This window comes from Ischnura elegans, chromosome 11 (assembly GCF_921293095.1).
Source record: "Ischnura elegans chromosome 11, ioIscEleg1.1, whole genome shotgun sequence".
Lineage (NCBI taxonomy): Eukaryota > Metazoa > Arthropoda > Insecta > Odonata > Coenagrionidae > Ischnura > Ischnura elegans.
The window spans coordinates 40,819,533-40,838,132 of NC_060256.1; positions in this window are offsets into that span (position 1 = coordinate 40,819,533).

Genomic DNA, 18,600 nt, shown 5'->3' on the forward strand with positions numbered 1-18,600 from the left:
CGATCTCTTGAGTCGTGGGCTGACCTCATAGGAATTTCAATTTTATGGGCGCCAGGCAACCAGAGTTGCCTTCCTATGGACAGCACTGAAGGGAGGCTTCACACAATTGTCACACTTAACATGGCAATTAATTTATTGCTGAATTTAACAAACATAAAGATTTCCTTTTAAACAAATACCAATAAATTACAGTGCGACATACATACAAGATACCATGAGAATATTGTCTTTTCTTCTGGTACCAAACTTGAAGATTCGAGACAGGAGAATGCTGGATCTCGGCTCATATCTGCCAAAAGGCAGCCGGATCTCTGAGACAGGAGAATGCTGGATCTCGGCTCATATCTGCCAAAAGGCAGCCGAATCTCAGCTACGTATATCCAGGAAATCACCTGAGTGGTGTCCACAGCCCCAGAGTACTTGCCCTGGAGAGAACAAGAGATAGGATCGACCCATGTCTTAGCAACCGGCCAGAAACCAGTTGATTGCACCCAATGCTGTGCACTTGCAAAATTGAGGCTGATCCACTTACCGAAGAGCGTCGGGAGATACGGCTTAATATCCTTCGGGCGCTATCTCTATGCGTAGGCTGGACACTCTCTGAGTCGACCACTGTCGACCGGTCTCCTGTCTACTCTCTCTCTCTCTCTGTCCGTCTCCCCGTCCTCACATACGCATATTCGCTCGCCTCTCTCACCTAGACTCGCCTCCTGGCTGACGCATCGTTACCTGGGCTCTCCCGGCCAGCCCACCGACCTATCCAGGAGGGGAGGGGGGTTTGGTGGGAGGTGGGTGTGTGGGTAGGGGAAGGTTTATTTGGGAAGGGGAGGGGTGGTTGCCTGAACCAAGACTCCGCACGCCCAGCGAAGGGAATACGGGGGAAATGGGAGAGTGAGTCACCGTGGAACCGGCCGGTTAAGGCAAGCCCAGTGGAGTTTTCAGGGTGAACGTTACATCCCCCCCCCTTCCTAAATAAAAAATTTTTCCCTGGAAAAATTTTTGTATTACACCAGCTTTAAGTCTTTTATATGCCAGGGACCATCTGTTAGTCCCTGTTCATCCTGGAGAAGGTAAGCCTTATTTCCTACTTTAGAGTGGACTAGATAAGGACCTAAATATTTTGGTGCTAATTTGGAAGAAAAGTAATTAGCAGCATTGGATTGTACAAAGTTTCTCCTTAAAACTTTCTGTCCGGGCTCTATATTCACATCTCTCCTCCGCAGGTTATAGTAATGGGAATTCTTTTTATAAGCTTGCTGTAATCGCTCAACAACTTCCTTCCTTATTTCCTTGACCTTCTCTAGGTGTTCTAAATGTTTACTACGATTTTGAAAATCTGGAATCTCTCTTCCATTAATTTGTATTTTCCTTAATGTCCCATTTAAGAAAATCTCTTCCCCAAATACTAGTTTATGAGGACTACATCCGGTCACCTCATGATCGGCGGAATTTATGGCATAATTAATTTTAGATAAATTTTTATCCCAATGGCGATGATTGTTGCCAACATATGCAGCTATCATGGTTTTTATTACCCTATTAACTCGTTCTGTGGGATTGCTCTGGGGATGGTAATAAAAATTATACATAATTTTTACACCATACTTCTCACATAAATCTTTAACCTTATTACTCTTATATTGCACACCATTGTCACAAAGTAAAGTATGGGGAGCCCCAAATTTCAAGAACACATCATCCTCTAAATGGTTTCTAACATTGTCGGCGGTTGCCTTTCTCATCGGTTTCATTATCACATATTTTGAAAACATACAACAGGTCACTACTAAATACATGAATCCATTAATTGACTTAGGCAAAGGCCCGATAATGTCAGATGATACTATCTGAAAAGGTTTTGTAACAAGTCTTTGATCTCCCATGAATCCCAATGGTGCATTCTGAGTAGCCTTGTATTGATTACAAATATCACAACTTTTAATATATTTGACAACATCTGCCTTCATCTTAGGCCAATAATATAATTTTCTTAATCTACTAACTGTTTTCAGACACCCATAATGTCCTGCTGCCGGATCATCATGGCATTCTATCATTACTTCTTTCCGCAAATCCTTAGGGATGATTCTAACCCACTGATGAGATTGGTTCCAACCTGGATCAATATATTTATAGATCTGATAATCTTGGACCTTAAATTTTGGATATGACTCAGGTTTATCTATTATTCCTTTTCTCAGACTCTCATACCAAATATCTTGGCTCTCTCCCATGACTGTAATTAAGTTTAAACTTATCCCATCTTTCGGTAATGGGTTTCTAGATAAAGCGTCTGGAACAGTATGTTCCTTCCCTTTTCTATGCACAATCTTAAATCTGTATTGCTGTATTCTGACAGCCCAACGACCCAATCTCCCTCTGGGGTCTTTTAAATTATTTAACCAAACTAAACTAGCATGGTCTGTTACCACAGTGAACTCATAGCCCTCAAGATATCCTCACAGCTTTTCAATAGCCCACAATACAGCTAAGCATTCAAGTTCAGTAGTACAATATTTCTTTTCTGCCTTAGAGGTGCCCCTACTAATAAAAGTTATCACCTTATCTTCTTGGTACAAGACTGCTCCTAGACCTTGATTGCTAGCATCACAATGTAATTCAAATTCTTTTGAAAAATCAGGACATGTTAAAATAGGAGCAGATATTAATTTCTCCTTAATAACTTTAAAAGAATGCTCACATTCCTCTGTCCAATCATACTTATTCTTTTTGGAAGTTAAAGCATTCAAAGGCTGCATGATGCTAGAGAAATTCTGAATAAATTTTCGATACCAAGAAGCGAGCCCTATAAACCTCTTAAGCTCAGTGACATTGGTTGGGCGAAGAAATCCAGCTATTGCCTTAACTTTATCTGGATCTACTTGAAGTCCCTTTTCGTTTACCAAGTAACCTAAATATTTTAACTCATTTCTACAAAAACAACACTTATTTAAATTCAGTGTCAAGTTAGCTTTATCTAAACGATCGAGTATCTTATAGAGGAGTTCTAAATGGTGTTCAAATGAATTGGACACTACTATTATATCATCTAAGTAACAAAACACAAAGGGTTTTAAATCTTCCCCTATCACCTTGTCTATGAGACGCTGCCAAGTAGCAGGACTTGTATTCAAACCTTGAGGCATTCTTTTAAATTGAAAAAGGCCTTTCCCTGGAATTACAAATGCAGTCTTTTCTCGACTTTTCTTTTCTAAGGGAATTTGAAAAAATGCGGACTTTATATCCAATGAACTCAAGTACCTAGTGTTTCGCAACTGAACAAGAATATCCTCTACCTTTGGCAGAGGGTAAGCATCTGGTTTAGATACTTTGTTCACCTCTCTTAGGTCTACAACCCATCTATAGGAGTCATCTGGTTTCTTAATCAATAGCACAGGAGATGCCCATGCACTATTTGAAACTTCTACTATGTCTTGGTCTAATAGTTCTTCTATGCCCTTATGCAATATTTCCAATAATTTGGGAGAATATGAGTAATAACGCCGTTTAATTGGAGGCGAATCACCTGTATCAATTACATGTTCCACTAAATTGGTACAACCTATCCCCCTTCTACCTATAGTTTCTCGGTAATCTCTCATCAATTTCTCTAATTGACTCTTTTGATTTTCATTTAGCTTGCGCTTAGAGATTACTGACTCCACAGAGTTAACACTGATTGGTGTTTCCAGTTTACAAGTACCCTTTAATAAATTTGGTTGTAAGCCCATAATCCACCAAAAATCAACACCAAGAATGAAATCATAAGTGATATCTGGTACCACTAAAAACTCGCATATTCTGGTAATATCCTCTACTTCTACAGGTAAGCTCACTATTCCTTTTACCTGACATTTATTCCCATTTGCAACTTGAATACTAGAGTATGTGGGTTTTTCAAGAGACAGCTTAAGTTTGGACAAAGATTTCCAACCTGATTTACCAATAACTGAATGAGTGGCTCCTGAGTCTAACAATCCATAAAATTTCAGACCATAAACTGAAATTGGCAGATAAATCCTACTATCTCTTTCCATTTCCAACTTCACCAAGTCTAGATTCACATAGGGGGGAACTAAATAATTTAGAGAGTACGAGTGCCCCTTGTCGGACTCTCTCCTTAGTTTTCCTGTCTCTGTGGCTTATAAGTTCTATCAGTTCTATTACCCCTTCTACAATTTGGACAATTTCTGGTTATTTCATTTTTGTACCCACAGCGATGACAAAATATTTTAGAGGATAATTTGCATTCTGAGAATCTATGCCCATTTTGGTCACAATTCCAACATTTAATACCCTCTCTTTTTATCCCTATAGACTGCACCAATGGTTTTTGAGATGCCCTAAATTGGAAAGTTTTATTAAAGGCCAAGTCGGGTTCTAAAGATCTAACCTTGTTCATTTTTGATGCCTCATATTGTTCAATACGGAATTTATTCAAATCTAGTTCCTTGCCAATCGATTTCAATTGCTTAATTGACAACACTGGTTGCAAAGCTAACTTTTCCAGATAATAGGGAGCTAAATTTCTTTTAATCTGACTTAACTTTTCTTCCTCTCCGACTTCTTTACTTAGTCTATCATATAGTCCTAACATACAGGCTATGAATGTCCCCACTGACTCAGTCATCCCTTGCTTCCTGTTTCTAATTTCTTGGAGTAAATTCTCCTCAAAGTCCAAAGGAAGAAACTCTGAGCGAAGCATAACCTTGAGTTCCTCCCAACTAGAGATATCATTCCTCACCGACCGAAACCAAAGTAGAGCTTGCCCCTCAAATAATTCCACTGCCCCAAGAAGCAATCCAGCTTCTGACACTCCACGGGCTATTGCAAGTTCCTCTATCCTGACAATAAATGCATTTACACTTTCTGAGGGACTACCACTAAATGTAATGTTCCACTTATGTAATTGTGGTCTACCCTCATAATTTCGGTCTGTTCTCATATTCCCACGAGTCTCTCTATGAAATGTATTAACATCCTGACAATTTTCATATTGATCTATTCCAACATTAACTTCAGGTCTCCTATGACCCTGTAAGCTTTGTCTTTCAACTTCTGGTCCTGAAGAAGAGGACATGGAACATATATCTGGACTTTGGTACTCTACTCCTTCTCCTAAGTTACTAAACAATGTACTCAATTGTTTTAAACTGCGATAAATCTCTTTACCCTTTTTTCTGTCTCCCCCTTGACACCTGGGAAAGATATAACTAATCCTGTTATTTAAGTGATACAACAGAGTTTTAATTCTCCTTGGCGAGGTTTCCTTCCCACCCTTCTTAATATCCTGGATGGCCAATTGTACTAAAGTGAGTTTCGATTCAATTACTAAAAGTTCTGACTCTATTTCAACGCTTTCTTCCTCCTTAAAGCCACCCATAGGTTGGTCACTACGCAATAATTCTCTGAGAGCCCCTCTTAAAACATCTATTCCTTCATCTGTACCAGCTGAGCCCCCGCGCACTCCGACTTCGTAGATCAGCTCATCCTTAGTTAAACGGTTAACCTCCATTCTGGCCAATCACAGAAAACATAGGGTCTCACCAATCTCGAGTGCTCTCCTCCGGCTGGAAAAATTTCCTTTCTTTCCCCGGAAGTCCAAATCGTTCAAGGCGAAGATCGAGCACTCTCCAGTCTGGTCCATCCACTGAATACCTCTGCCTTTCTGGCTTAATTTTATACCCTGTTTCTTGAAAGAAAATTTAAACAAATTTTAGAATCAATTCCACAAGATATTTCTTAACCTATACATTGACATACACTACATAATAATCAATAAATGATTGTATCAACTCAGAAAATTTGAAATTAAATCTTAAGTGTCTACAACTTGAAATCACAACATTATTCAAGCCTCTAAGCACAAATCAAGAGCAGGCACTTCACAATCTCCACTTAAACAGTTCAACACAAATTATAAAACACGTAGTGATGAGTCAATTAAACAATCTTTGATCTTGTAAGGCACTAATAAATGCTTTAAACTAAGTTTGCCTCTCCAGTAAAATGAATCAAAGTTCAAACTGCCGTCAAGCAAGTCGACGTTGCCGTTGCCGTTGCCACGCCCCACGTTGGGCGCCATTTTGTCACGCCTTCCCTCGGCCTATGATCCGATGGGACCGCCTACCATAGCTAATACCCGGCAGCTCTCGGCAGGCTCCGATCTCTTGAGTCGTGGGCTGACCTCATAGGAATTTCAATTTTATGGGCGCCAGGCAACCAGAGTTGCCTTCCTATGGACAGCACTGAAGGGAGGCTTCACACAATTGTCACACTTAACATGGCAATTAATTTATTGCTGAATTTAACAAACATAAAGATTTCCTTTTAAACAAATACCAATAAATTACAGTGCGACATACATACAAGATACCATGAGAATATTGTCTTTTCTTCTGGTACCAAACTTGAAGATTCGAGACAGGAGAATGCTGGATCTCGGCTCATATCTGCCAAAAGGCAGCCGGATCTCTGAGACAGGAGAATGCTGGATCTCGGCTCATATCTGCCAAAAGGCAGCCGAATCTCAGCTACGTATATCCAGGAAATCACCTGAGTGGTGTCCACAGCCCCAGAGTACTTGCCCTGGAGAGAACAAGAGATATGATCGACCCATGTCTTAGCAACCGGCCAGAAACCAGTTGATTGCACCCAATGCTGTGCACTTGCAAAATTGAGGCTGATCCACTTACCGAAGAGCGTCGGGAGATACGGCTTAATATCCTTCGGGCGCTATCTCTATGCGTAGGCTGGACACTCTCTGAGTCGACCACTGTCGACCGGTCTCCTGTCTACTCTCTCTCTCTCTCTCTGTCCGTCTCCCCGTCCTCACATACGCATATTCGCTCGCCTCTCTCACCTAGACTCGCCTCCTGGCTGACGCATCGTTACCTGGGCTCTCCCGGCCAGCCCACCGACCTATCCAGGAGGGGAGGGGGGTTTTGTGGGAGGTGGGTGTGTGGGTAGGGGAAGGTTTATTTGGGAAGGGGAGGGGTGGTTGCCTGAACCAAGACTCCGCACGCCCAGCGAAGGGAATACGGGGGAAATGGGAGAGTGAGTCACCGTGGAACCGGCCGGTTAAGGCAAGCCCAGTGGAGTTTTCAGGGTGAACGTTACAATATATTTTATTTGATGGATAAATCATTACCCCATGGAATATGCTTCTGATGCTAAATCAGGAAATAAATTACCATATTTTACCATACCATATATTACCATATTCCATTTAATTATAGGTACATTGGCGAACAATTGACTCCTTTTTATTTAAGACTGCTTACTTAGCATGTTATGCATACAGATCAGTCACTGGTGTGATTTTCCCGTGAAAGAAGATTGTCTTTTTTATTAGATATACCTACCGCCGAATTTCACTCTTGAGATGGAAGTAATCGGATTGAAGGGGTAACATTTTGATCAATGCATATTGTTATTTACAGATTCTCGTTGAATACAGCATTAATTACCTATCTCACAGATTAATAGATATTGAAATTTGCCACCTAGCACATTGCCATAGCCTATTCCCCAAAATAATCTTGGAACATTAAACCTGGAATTTCCTCAAAACTTATGCTAGCAGATTTTCTACCGAAATAACGTAATTCATACTCACTGCTTAATCAGCCATATTGCAAGTCTTCGGATTCTTGACGTCGCTCTCGTTTATAAAATCCCAAAATTTCGTCATCGCAGATTACAATAAACCGTGGCCATGTCGCTTGCGTGGCTGTTTACGTGGTAATTATCGATTATCCAATCCTTTTCCGTATCTTTTGCGTCGAAAGTTTTTCCGAGCGTGCATAACGTTTGAATTTATTGCGGGAACGAGTTCAAGACCTGCTATAAGCATGGAGTGTGACACGAGCTTTACGAACGTATACAATCGCCTGAAAGTGGATGCTTTACCATTACCACTCAAGGTCAACCTCCTTCATGAAGGATGGAAAATATAAACCAACGTAACTTACTCGGCTAAGCATGTAGCCGCAGGATGATGAGTTCTCCGCTCCCCTTGGGATATATCTGTTGCGAGACAACTATTTTCTTGACTCCTTTCAAGGATCTCATCTTACCGACGAGAACGTGAAACATTGTCTCATCTGCAATTGTTTGTTTGCTTTTTCCATGTTAATCTACTGACTATACTCTGCGCTGGTGAGGTTATGAGTCATTTCCTTACTCCAATCGCTATGTACTGGATACCCCACTTGTTGACATTGCTCTTCATTAAAAAAATATTCCAATCGCTTTTTTAACTCGTCTCAGAGTGATTACAGTTCTACATATTTTAATTAACTCTAGCTATTGATCAGTACCACCTTGATTTGTCATGTTAATAGCTTTCGATTTTATAACAACTTCAATATAACGCTGAAAGGTATACATATGCATAGAAGTAAGTGATTTGTGCTATAAAAAATCAATGTTTGTATAGCTAAGGTAGAAACAGGTTAAAATAAACAATGGCCCGGAATAAAGGTCTTTTTAAAGAAACCTGCCCCTGAAATTTGAAAATGAATATTGCCCTTTCATTAGTGTTTCGCTGCTCATTTCAAGTATGGTGAAGAGCTATCTTTGTATTTTTGTCTTCTAAATGTTTTAATGTGCTTATTACTGCACGGTCAGGTTGGTAATAGAGAAGGACCATATTAAACAAAAGTGTGCCTCTCCCTGCGAAACAGTACTTTTCTCGACTCCTTTCAAAGATCTCATCTGGCCGATTAAACCGTGAAGCATTCTCTCTTCTACAATTCTTTGTATGCTCTTTCAATATCAATCCACTGATTTCTAAACTTATCGCTGAGATGAATCTTAAAAGTGTTATCCCAACATAGTCCGTGGAACCTGCCTTGTCAGTCCAGTGGCGGATACAGATGGGGGCGCAGGGGGCGCGCGCCCCCCCCCCCCTTGCGGGTACGGCTGTATTGCCGAGCATTGCAAAACCACAATTGTAACTTTTTTATATCATGAGATGGCATTGTCTTTTACATGTTTATAATCACTTTAAATAAAATTTTCATATACTTTGCCTGTGACTTGATCATCTCTTATTAACGTAAAAGTAAAGACAACTCAAGATATGTTGCGCCCCCCCCCCTTGAGTTTTTTCTGTATCCGCCACTGTTTGTCACTTAGGTTTTCATCAGTTCCTCCAAGTCATAAGAGACCACGTGGGTTTGGAGAAAAGTGGTGTTTATGCGTCTCGCTTTTTTTTGCTTTAATGAAATTCCTATCGGAATGCTGCCAAATTTTGTGATTTTATCAATCATGTTAGCTAGCCCAGTGCCCTATAACCTTTACTCCTCACTGTCTTACATTTTTCGCATTCATTACAACATTTTGTGGTAAAGAATTCCCTTTAATGCTTCATTTGAACCCCACTCACTCCTGTTCTCACGCCCGATCTCGAGCGTAAGCTATCATGGTTATGGTCTTGAACCTTGCGACCTCGAAGTTCTTCTTTGGAGTCGTATGCGTGATTTCCGAGGTTCCTGTGGTGAACGCGATGGTAATATAAAATGCGCGTTTAGGTTTAGTTTTCTATCTTTTTCTATCACATATTGTAATTGGCCTCGCTGCCGTACTCATGACTTGATCACGGAGTAATTTATTGACGCTGTACGCGACCTTCCGCGATTTCTTGGCGTAGTTATACCAGTCAGTCCAGTTCTTGCCTTGTGGAAATTTCTATATGAGTAATCTCACCATCGTGTATCGGTAGAAGTGTGTTGAGAGACTCGTGTTTGGATCGTGCAAGCAAAATATCAAAAATGACTGGATTACGATTAAAAAAGGAGAAAGAGCTTATGCATCATATCGCAATAATATTGCTCGGCAGTGTTGCTGATTTATTGTTTACTCAGGTTTTGAACGAGGTGGTTTCAAAGATTCTCTATAAATGTCCCAACTCATTTTTGTAACTCCTATGATATAAAAACAGGATTTTAATTACTTTAAAACTTCGCGTTCCATGGGCGAAATATTACGTCATCCGTCTTTCGAAAAATCTTAGTTTTACATTTTTTAACAAAGTGGTACTAAACTCTAAATAAACAAGTGACAAAAACAAGAGCAAATTTCATTCTTTAAAATGCTACCAAACACCTATTCCTAGCATCAAAGGTTGGTTGTTAAGAAATAACACAAAATTATTGAAGATCGCCAGCTCTGGGGTACGGGTCCATTGTACTAATGTCAGCACAGCACGTGTTAAATCTTCAAATCATTATCAAAAATAAGCGAAAGTCGGGAAAAAAAATATTCCTAAAGATTTTGCCGGAGAAACACGTTTCATTACATTTCAATTGGGATTGTGATGTTTTTGGGGACTCTAGTTTGATTTAATACCTAAGAAATGCATCATTTTAGGGAATATAACTAGTGAATATGATTAAGAGAATCTTGCCACCCGTGGAACGGTTCATCATGCCGTGAAGCATTTCTGAAGCGACCACCGAACGGGAAGAATCGTTCGCTTAAGGAAGTGAACGTTGAAAGGAGAATACAGAGGATACGTATCCAAGAGTAAGCAATAACAAAAGAAACCATTAAATCGATCGATTCGGCTCTTTATTGTTGAGAATTCATGCTGAATTAAGATAGAAAGCCTTTTTAAATTTTTACAGATTTTTTATTTAGTACGACGCGTTAGTCATTCTCGAGTACAAACAATTTTACCGCACAATTTCCAATATATATTTGCTAACCCACCGCACTACTCCAAATCTATCTGCCACCTCCATTATCTGTCTTCCTTGTCCCTAACACCGTTACTGATTTAGTAGAATAATGTGCGTGTAAACATTTTGTGTTGTCATACAGAATCCCCGAGAATACGGGAAATGGTTCCGTCGATTAATGAAAACAATAATTCAGAAACTGTGACATTGACGTCATGACTGACGTACGGAGGCATCTTTAGAGTACTGAGGGCATCTTTAGAGTACTGTGGGCATCTTTAGTTTCTGACACTTTATCTGGTTTGATAGAATAATGTGCGTGTATACATTTTGAGTTATCATCCAATATCCCCGTGATTAAGGGAAATAATTCCGTCGATTCATAACAAAAATAAATACAGAAATTGTGACATTGACGTCATGGCTGACGTATGGAGGCATTTTAGAGTAAACCTCTGAGCAACGCGAGCTTATCATGTTAACCCTCTACGTCATGCAAAGCTAACCGTTCCATATTTATGTCACAATTATTAAAGATAATTTGTGCTGTTTCCATCTTCTATAGGGGTTGCTGTTCTAATTGGTAGTTCACGTCTACTTATCTAAATTAATTTTCTAATTCTATGTCACTCAATCATTTGCCAGCAATTGCTTTTGTTTTGAGATGCGTGTGAGAATCTATATATAGGAATCCCTGCTCGACCCTGATCGCTGATCCACCCTCCTGTGAAGATACAGGAATACCAATTATATGCCAATTGTACAGGACGAACTACACGGGCAAGTGTCAAGTCCTTACCAAATCATTTACTTCTCAGTAGATCGAATCTCAAAGAGTAGCCTTTAACCTAAACAGATACGTAGGCTTGTGGATAGATTGCAGTGGATTTAATGTATTAAAGAGGCAAATGAACTGATTCTTTTACTATTTAGAAAATTTTTTACAGAAAAAGTGTCATCGGTTGCTTAAACTGCTACCTGTTGCCATAACTGCAGCAAGTTTCATATTTATTTATTTGATCTAGTCCAAAAACAGCACGAGGCCAATTACAGAGGACTGACAATAACAGGAGAAACAGTTTAATAATATTAAGCACGTAACCAATAATGAATATAAATATTCAACAGTATTTACAAATAAATAAAAAATAATAGTAAATTTCATCGGGTGGTGCGAGGAATAAGGGGAAAATTACGGTGGTGATGGAGCAACATGGATGAGAAAAAAAAGGATCAAAATTTGGAACACATTTGGCATAGGAGTTAATGGAAGAAGGAAGTCTGAATTGAAAAGAACGGTTAGCGACAGAATTGTTTAATATAATAAATAATAAATAATAATAATATAAATATAATAATATATTAAAATATAAATAATAATATATAATATCAATTCCTTTGGGCTGTGAATCTCTCTGGAACGCTTTTACCATTTTTGAATTTTCTGTGCCCGCTTTGCGCAGGTACGTAGGTATATGCTCCCTTCTATTCTTAAATCTCCTCTATTCCCGCTAATTGCTTTAAAGTTGTTTCTCGAAGAATTGCTGGGGGCCTTGTCAATTGCTTGGTCTTGTTTCTATTATGTGCAGCTGGTGGCTTCTTTGCCTCTCGCGACCCACAGGTCTCTTGAATACGTGCTCGTTGTAGTCACTTCCTTCGGAACAGGAAGCGCAAGCAAAGGACCTTGAAAGTCACAACCACTATCCCGATAAGGTCGCTTAGATCGATCCCGTCGTACGTAACACAAGGCTTTATTCTGAATTAGCGATACTAAGGGCGATCGATATTCAGAGATCCTGCTGTATTAAGAACACTATACTCTAGAGAGTATCATCCAATATCCCCGTGAATACGGGAAATAAATCCGTCGATTCATAACAAAAATTAATACAGAAATTGTGACATTGACGTCAGGGCTGACGTATGGAGGCATTTTTCGAGTAAACATCTGAAGGAATGGGACAGTGTCCCACTCCCCCGAGAGCTATCATCTTAAGTTTTATTTTATAAGACATTTTAATTTTTAGTTTTAGGTCATTGAGCCTCATAAGTGGAGGGAAACAATCCAAATTTTGTACCAGTGCCAAATTTTACCATTATGGATGCTGTGAAGATGGTTTCTTATGAAGGCTTAATTACTGTTTTTGGAAACTGCCGGCGCTTGGTGGTTTGTGAATGCGCCTTGTCTCGATATTATGATAGGGGCGTTATTTCTTGCTTCTCTTTCTCGCATACATTTTCATAAAGTAGACGTGAACATCGATCAAATACGTAAACTCATGTGACCCTTTAAACAAGTTGCCATGGAGAGGTTAAATTCAACATCAAACCTGGATCATTAAAGTCGCGCTGTTTCTACTTTCGCATGAGGAGCCCATTCATGGTAGGGCAGTTTCGGATTACTTTGGCGTAGCTTGACTCATGAGGAGCGCGACTCTCGAGCAAACTCCTCGTGAAAAAGTTTAGATGTTGGGACCTCATGTTGAATTTTCCTCTCACACCTAAAAAAAAGTACGCTTGTTGTTTCATGTTGTTTATTTTCATTGGAAATTTTATTTTCCATGAAATTTAATACTCACTATAAATATGACAAAGTAAAAGTATCAGGATTTCAATAAAATATAATTTAAAATATTAATTGTGGTTACCTTTTTCGTTTCCCAAAAAATTAACAGCCTATTTAGGCATGTAATCCATATTTTTAATTCACTCTAGAAGAGTAAACTTCAAATACTTGCATGCATTCCAGTTGAAATGCGGTAGTAGACGAAATTATTTGAAAATCGAGAAGGATGTTTTATAAAATCCTTTTGTGCTCGAACCACTATCAATATTATCTAGTCTGCTTTTGAATTTTTAATAATTCTGTCTGATTCGCTGCATTTATTTATAGATAAATATTAAGGGGCTCAAATGAAATCAACTGATTTTGGCGTGCCTTGCGGGAACGATGAGATATTCTGGTGAATAATTATAACTGTCCACATACATGTTCTACCATAATTGAAGGGCTCATTTAGCTAATCTCTAATTCTTCAGCTGTGCTTCAACAACCTGCTTCTTATCTCTCCAATTCTTCTGTTACTTAAGAGATACTACAGAATAGAAAAAAATTGGATATTAAATTCTTTATATGAAGATTATCAATACTGTTTATGGCTCCAAATCTTCATTAAAAGTCATCGTGAAGTATCAAAGGCCGTTAGGTTGACAAAAGAGGCCCAATGGATCAGTTATTCTTCTTATTATCATTATCATCATCATCGTGAGTCTTCAGTCAGAAGAATGATAACAGTTGTCAACTTCACTTTTTCATGGTTATCGCTCATGAGGACCAGCATATTGTCATAAAATTGGCGTTGGCCTTCTATTAAATAGTATTAATAGACATTAGAAATTCAACGCTACGTTCCCTTCGACGAAATATTCATTTTCGTGAAAAAAAAACGCTGCTAAATATTTTCCATAGCGTGGTAGCCGACCCTTTATCCTCCTGGTGTCGTGGCGAAATTTTCAATTAGCTATCCAACGTTTAATACCTTCTTGATAATTGTTCGGAATGCAATACAAACAAAAAGTAAATATTGAACCGAATCTATCACAGTCACCATCTAAAATATAATATGATATGTTATAATATGTGTGATTTATTCGAAAAATTTACCTGGGAAAATCATTCGCCCTAGCTGAAATGGTAAGCGCAATCGCCCTGAATTCGCGGCTAATGCGCTATCCACTTACAAACGGGATTATACTTCAAGAGGAATAATCTGTCCTGCAATTATTTTTCGCCCGTTTTTGCATTAATGATCGCCTACTGAATTGTTTTTTTAAATAATTATTAAACAATTTGGTTTCATTTCCTTTATTTGCGCCGCAATAACTTGTCGTTATATCTTTGACATCTCATTACCCAAGCACAAGGATCGTAGCCCCCGGCCCGCCGACTGTAACCTGTTCAGTATTTGAACATTTAAAATTTTGATTATGCTTGCGTAGATAGTTTATCACTTGAATTTAGTTCATTAGTTAATATTTAACATTAAAATTATACCAACTATCTTCTGAGGCTAAATGTGTTGAAAGTACTTACCACCGTTTAGATAGGGCATTTCTACATTTTTTCCACCGAATTTATGGATTCAACACGACGCGTTTCGCTATGTCACCGATAGGAGTGCTCTTGCAATCGTACAGAGTTTATACACTGTGTGGAACACGTATCGTAAATTATTTTTTGAAAAGTGAAGAGATATCGTAGAAGTTAACGTTTTTGCTTCCCTCTGGATCACGTTCACTTCGACACGGAAAAAGATTGTCGACCCTGATTTTATCGACATCACAGCAGTCATAGAGGCTAAAGCTCATTGCTTGGAGAATACTTCTTCAAATCGACGCTTAATAATCTATAAATTCTTATTAGTATATGTTTTTAGTTGTGCGAGGAAAATTGAATGATAGTGGATTGTAGGAAACAATTTGAGAAACGGTTTATTGATTCTCATTTAAGCAGTGTCCAGGTGTTTTAACGTTCACGTGAAATGTTTGATAACTGATGGTTGTATAGTAATTGCTCAACTACAGCGTGAACGGAGATGAAATTTTCGTACGTTACAAAGAAAAAACATAACACCTGAACGCTGAATTGAGCCACCGACCTTTTGCTGCAAACGTATTACCATTCTTTGAGAGCCTCTTAAGCCCACTTTTGATTTCTCACGAACAATAAACCATGTCTTTCTTTTGGTAACAAGCATTCTTGTGTTCCATTAAACGTTCATGTTCAACAAAATTTCTTGTGTTCAAGACAATATTTTCAGCAAAATAAATTTCCCAATAAATATTAATTTCTATCGAATGTTTTTTAATGGTAATAATCACTAAAAATCCTGTACGATATGCTATCAAAGATTTTAGCTGTAGAGTGCTTACGAAGTATCCATCCCACATTTTTGGCCGAAAATAAGGGTTGATTAAGGTCACATTCATTTTTGCCTGTATGACGACGTCTAGTGGATGGTAAAACCCCCAACCTGCGTTCACCTGAACCTGTTCCGAATACGTCCGTTCAGATTGCATCCTTTGGTAGAACCGGTGAGGTGAGCTCTACATCCTCAAGAGTGAATCAGAAAATCGTCTCTACTGTTCGCAATATTATAGCGTTTACGTTACGGCCTTTGGATGCGATGTTCTCTTGAATCCTTTGGCCTCAAAGCAGTCAGTTAAGAAATTGCGCTCGGCGCATTTTTGATACCGAGTGCGGGAAATATTCTAGATCAATGTCTTAAAAAGTTCCAGGCATTAATGCCAGAGATATTATATTGTTATCGATTTCTTCAAATAATCCACAGTATACTATGTTAAAAACATGGATCTCTCCTTTGATCTGAAGTTGGCGAAAAAATTGTTTCGCATCTAAAGATGCGGTGCATTCCTAATCAGGCGCAGTTCCAAGTGGGTGTTCCAAGTTCCTACCCCTCTGTTATGAGTGCCTCACACTAAGTTTGGCTAAAAGTTATGTTCACCTATTGGTCACCAGCGCCTGTGGCGCACATGGCACTGAGCAGAAGTGAGCCGTGATCGGTTATATCAGCACGGCAGTACGTTTAAGACAAGGTGTAATGTAACTTCATTAAAAGTCTGATATTAATTTAAATGTGATTAGATTAAATCACAACACCCCCCTCATCGAGATTTAGTGATGTAAACTAGAGACACTAGCTTCAGGTACCCTTATTCTCCACCTTGACAACCTTCAGACACAATTCGGAACCGCTTCTATATCTTTTCAGCGTGAATCTCCGCGGAGGAATCTTTTTTCGTGAATCAAAACTTCTTGCGCAATGTACCGTGCGCACGTGAGTGAGTAAATAAGCTGACGAGTGCTCAATAATTAAGAGAGGGGATACACTCTGGGCATTTGCGAAACTATTCGTTTGAGTGACGTCATTTTCGAAGCAATGTTTTGTTCGTGGACACATTTAACTGAGACTCTCAGATGACAGTAAAGCATTGTTCAAAATCACGTGTATATTCCACGGTTGACATACTACCTCATTCTCTATAAGCTTGACGGCAAAGCCCCCGACAATCCTCCTTTTTGATCCGTGCGTCACGACGAAATATATACGTATCATCGTCGTTGTAAAAAACTATGGGATTGGTTTGACACATCTCTCCCCTCATTTTGCAATAATATTTGCTTTTCAAACATTAGATATTCTTCTTTTGCTTTTTGTCCGTCATCGCATGTTCATACTCAGAGATAATATGCACAAAAACGCTCAGGGAGGCTGCTCAATAAGCAAAAGCTAAGGTCAAAATTAATACCCCAACTTCAGTAATGCTATGAGGAATGGAAAAAGTTGGAAAATGAAATACTTAAAGGTGGATTGTGTAATATTTATAATCCTGCCGCGTGATCGGCGGTGCAATATTCAAGAATTGACATGAGAAAAAATTCCCCTGGACCGGGAATTGAACCCACTTTTGCTTTCAGGGCCACTTTCCGGACCACTGCGCAGACCAATACGCTTTCCATTACTTGTATACTTAAAGGTGGATTTTACTGAAATCCTGGCACCTTTCCTTCTTCGTCAGTAATAATAGAATAAACGTTCCAGTCAATAAAAAAACAAGAATTGGAAACTAACAGATGATGACGTCGTAGGTTGTACATTAAATATTTATCTGGAGTTACAAAGTTTTCTTTACTTTTCAGCATTTGGGTTGTTGAAATGAATGAGCGATCCGGGATATCAACTCGATTGGAAAACTTTTATCGGGTATGTTTACTTCGAGAAAATATTAGCGTAGCTTTGAACCATACCCCAGTGAACTATCTTCATATTTTCTGGTGAATTCTTGCATCCTAGGAAATTTAGGAGTTTACGCGAAACAGCTTTCTAAGGACAGCTAGAGCCAGCGTCTTCACGTTAGTTCATATTCCATATGAAAAATATGATAGGTAAGCCAAAGATGGATATAATGGAGGTAGAGGAAGCAACCACCTCCTTAGAGAAATAGAAAATATATATAGTGCCGCACTAAATTTTTTGTGCGAAAAAATGTTTTTGTATAAGTTTTATGATTCATGAACGCAAAAAATGAGAATTTTCAAAAGACGATTTTCCCGGATTTCGCCTATTATGAAATAGATGTTTTTGTGGAATTAATTATTTAGCCTTTAGACCTCTGGTTTGTTTTACCTTCTAAGTAATAGTGTCAAAGCACTAAGTTTCATAAGTTGTAACTCTTCAGCGGTGCTCCATGGTGGGCCGTAATCCACTCTAGGGGAACTTAGCTGCGTTTAACATACTGGGTGAACGTCATGAGTGTTTTAAGTGCTAAGGATTGTTTAAACACACAGAATACTATCAATATGATAAAATTACCGTTAAATACAAAATATGTGATAGAGGTACCTACCTATATATGAACTGTAACTTATATATCCTTAGGTTTTCCCATGTTTATTCACATCTTTTTACACTTGGTAAATGTAGCTCTGTTCACTTTGCATTTTTTGTTGTTTTCTGGAGAATATTTCTAGGCCTCTTTTATACTAATTTGGCTTCATTCAATTTCAAGAGCAACTTGACATTGTGTTCCCCTGCAAATATTTAATGTATGACGGGGGTTAGGTGGAATATGCGACTTTCTAGTCCCAATCTCGATTTAAAAAGGCGAATTATTATTATTAGGTAGGGGTAGACACTAGGCCGTTGCCAGAAAAATTGTGTATAGGATTTTGGAGGTAAAATGTGCTCCAAGAGGTGAGGTTATTTTGCAAAGGGTACACGTGAGACTGTTCCTTTAAAATTCCGGGGTGGAGAACCCATTGAAGGAACCCATTGAATCCGCCGTCCTGCTCATTACGAACTTGGATACACTTTTCTACACCGCTTGTGTCTAC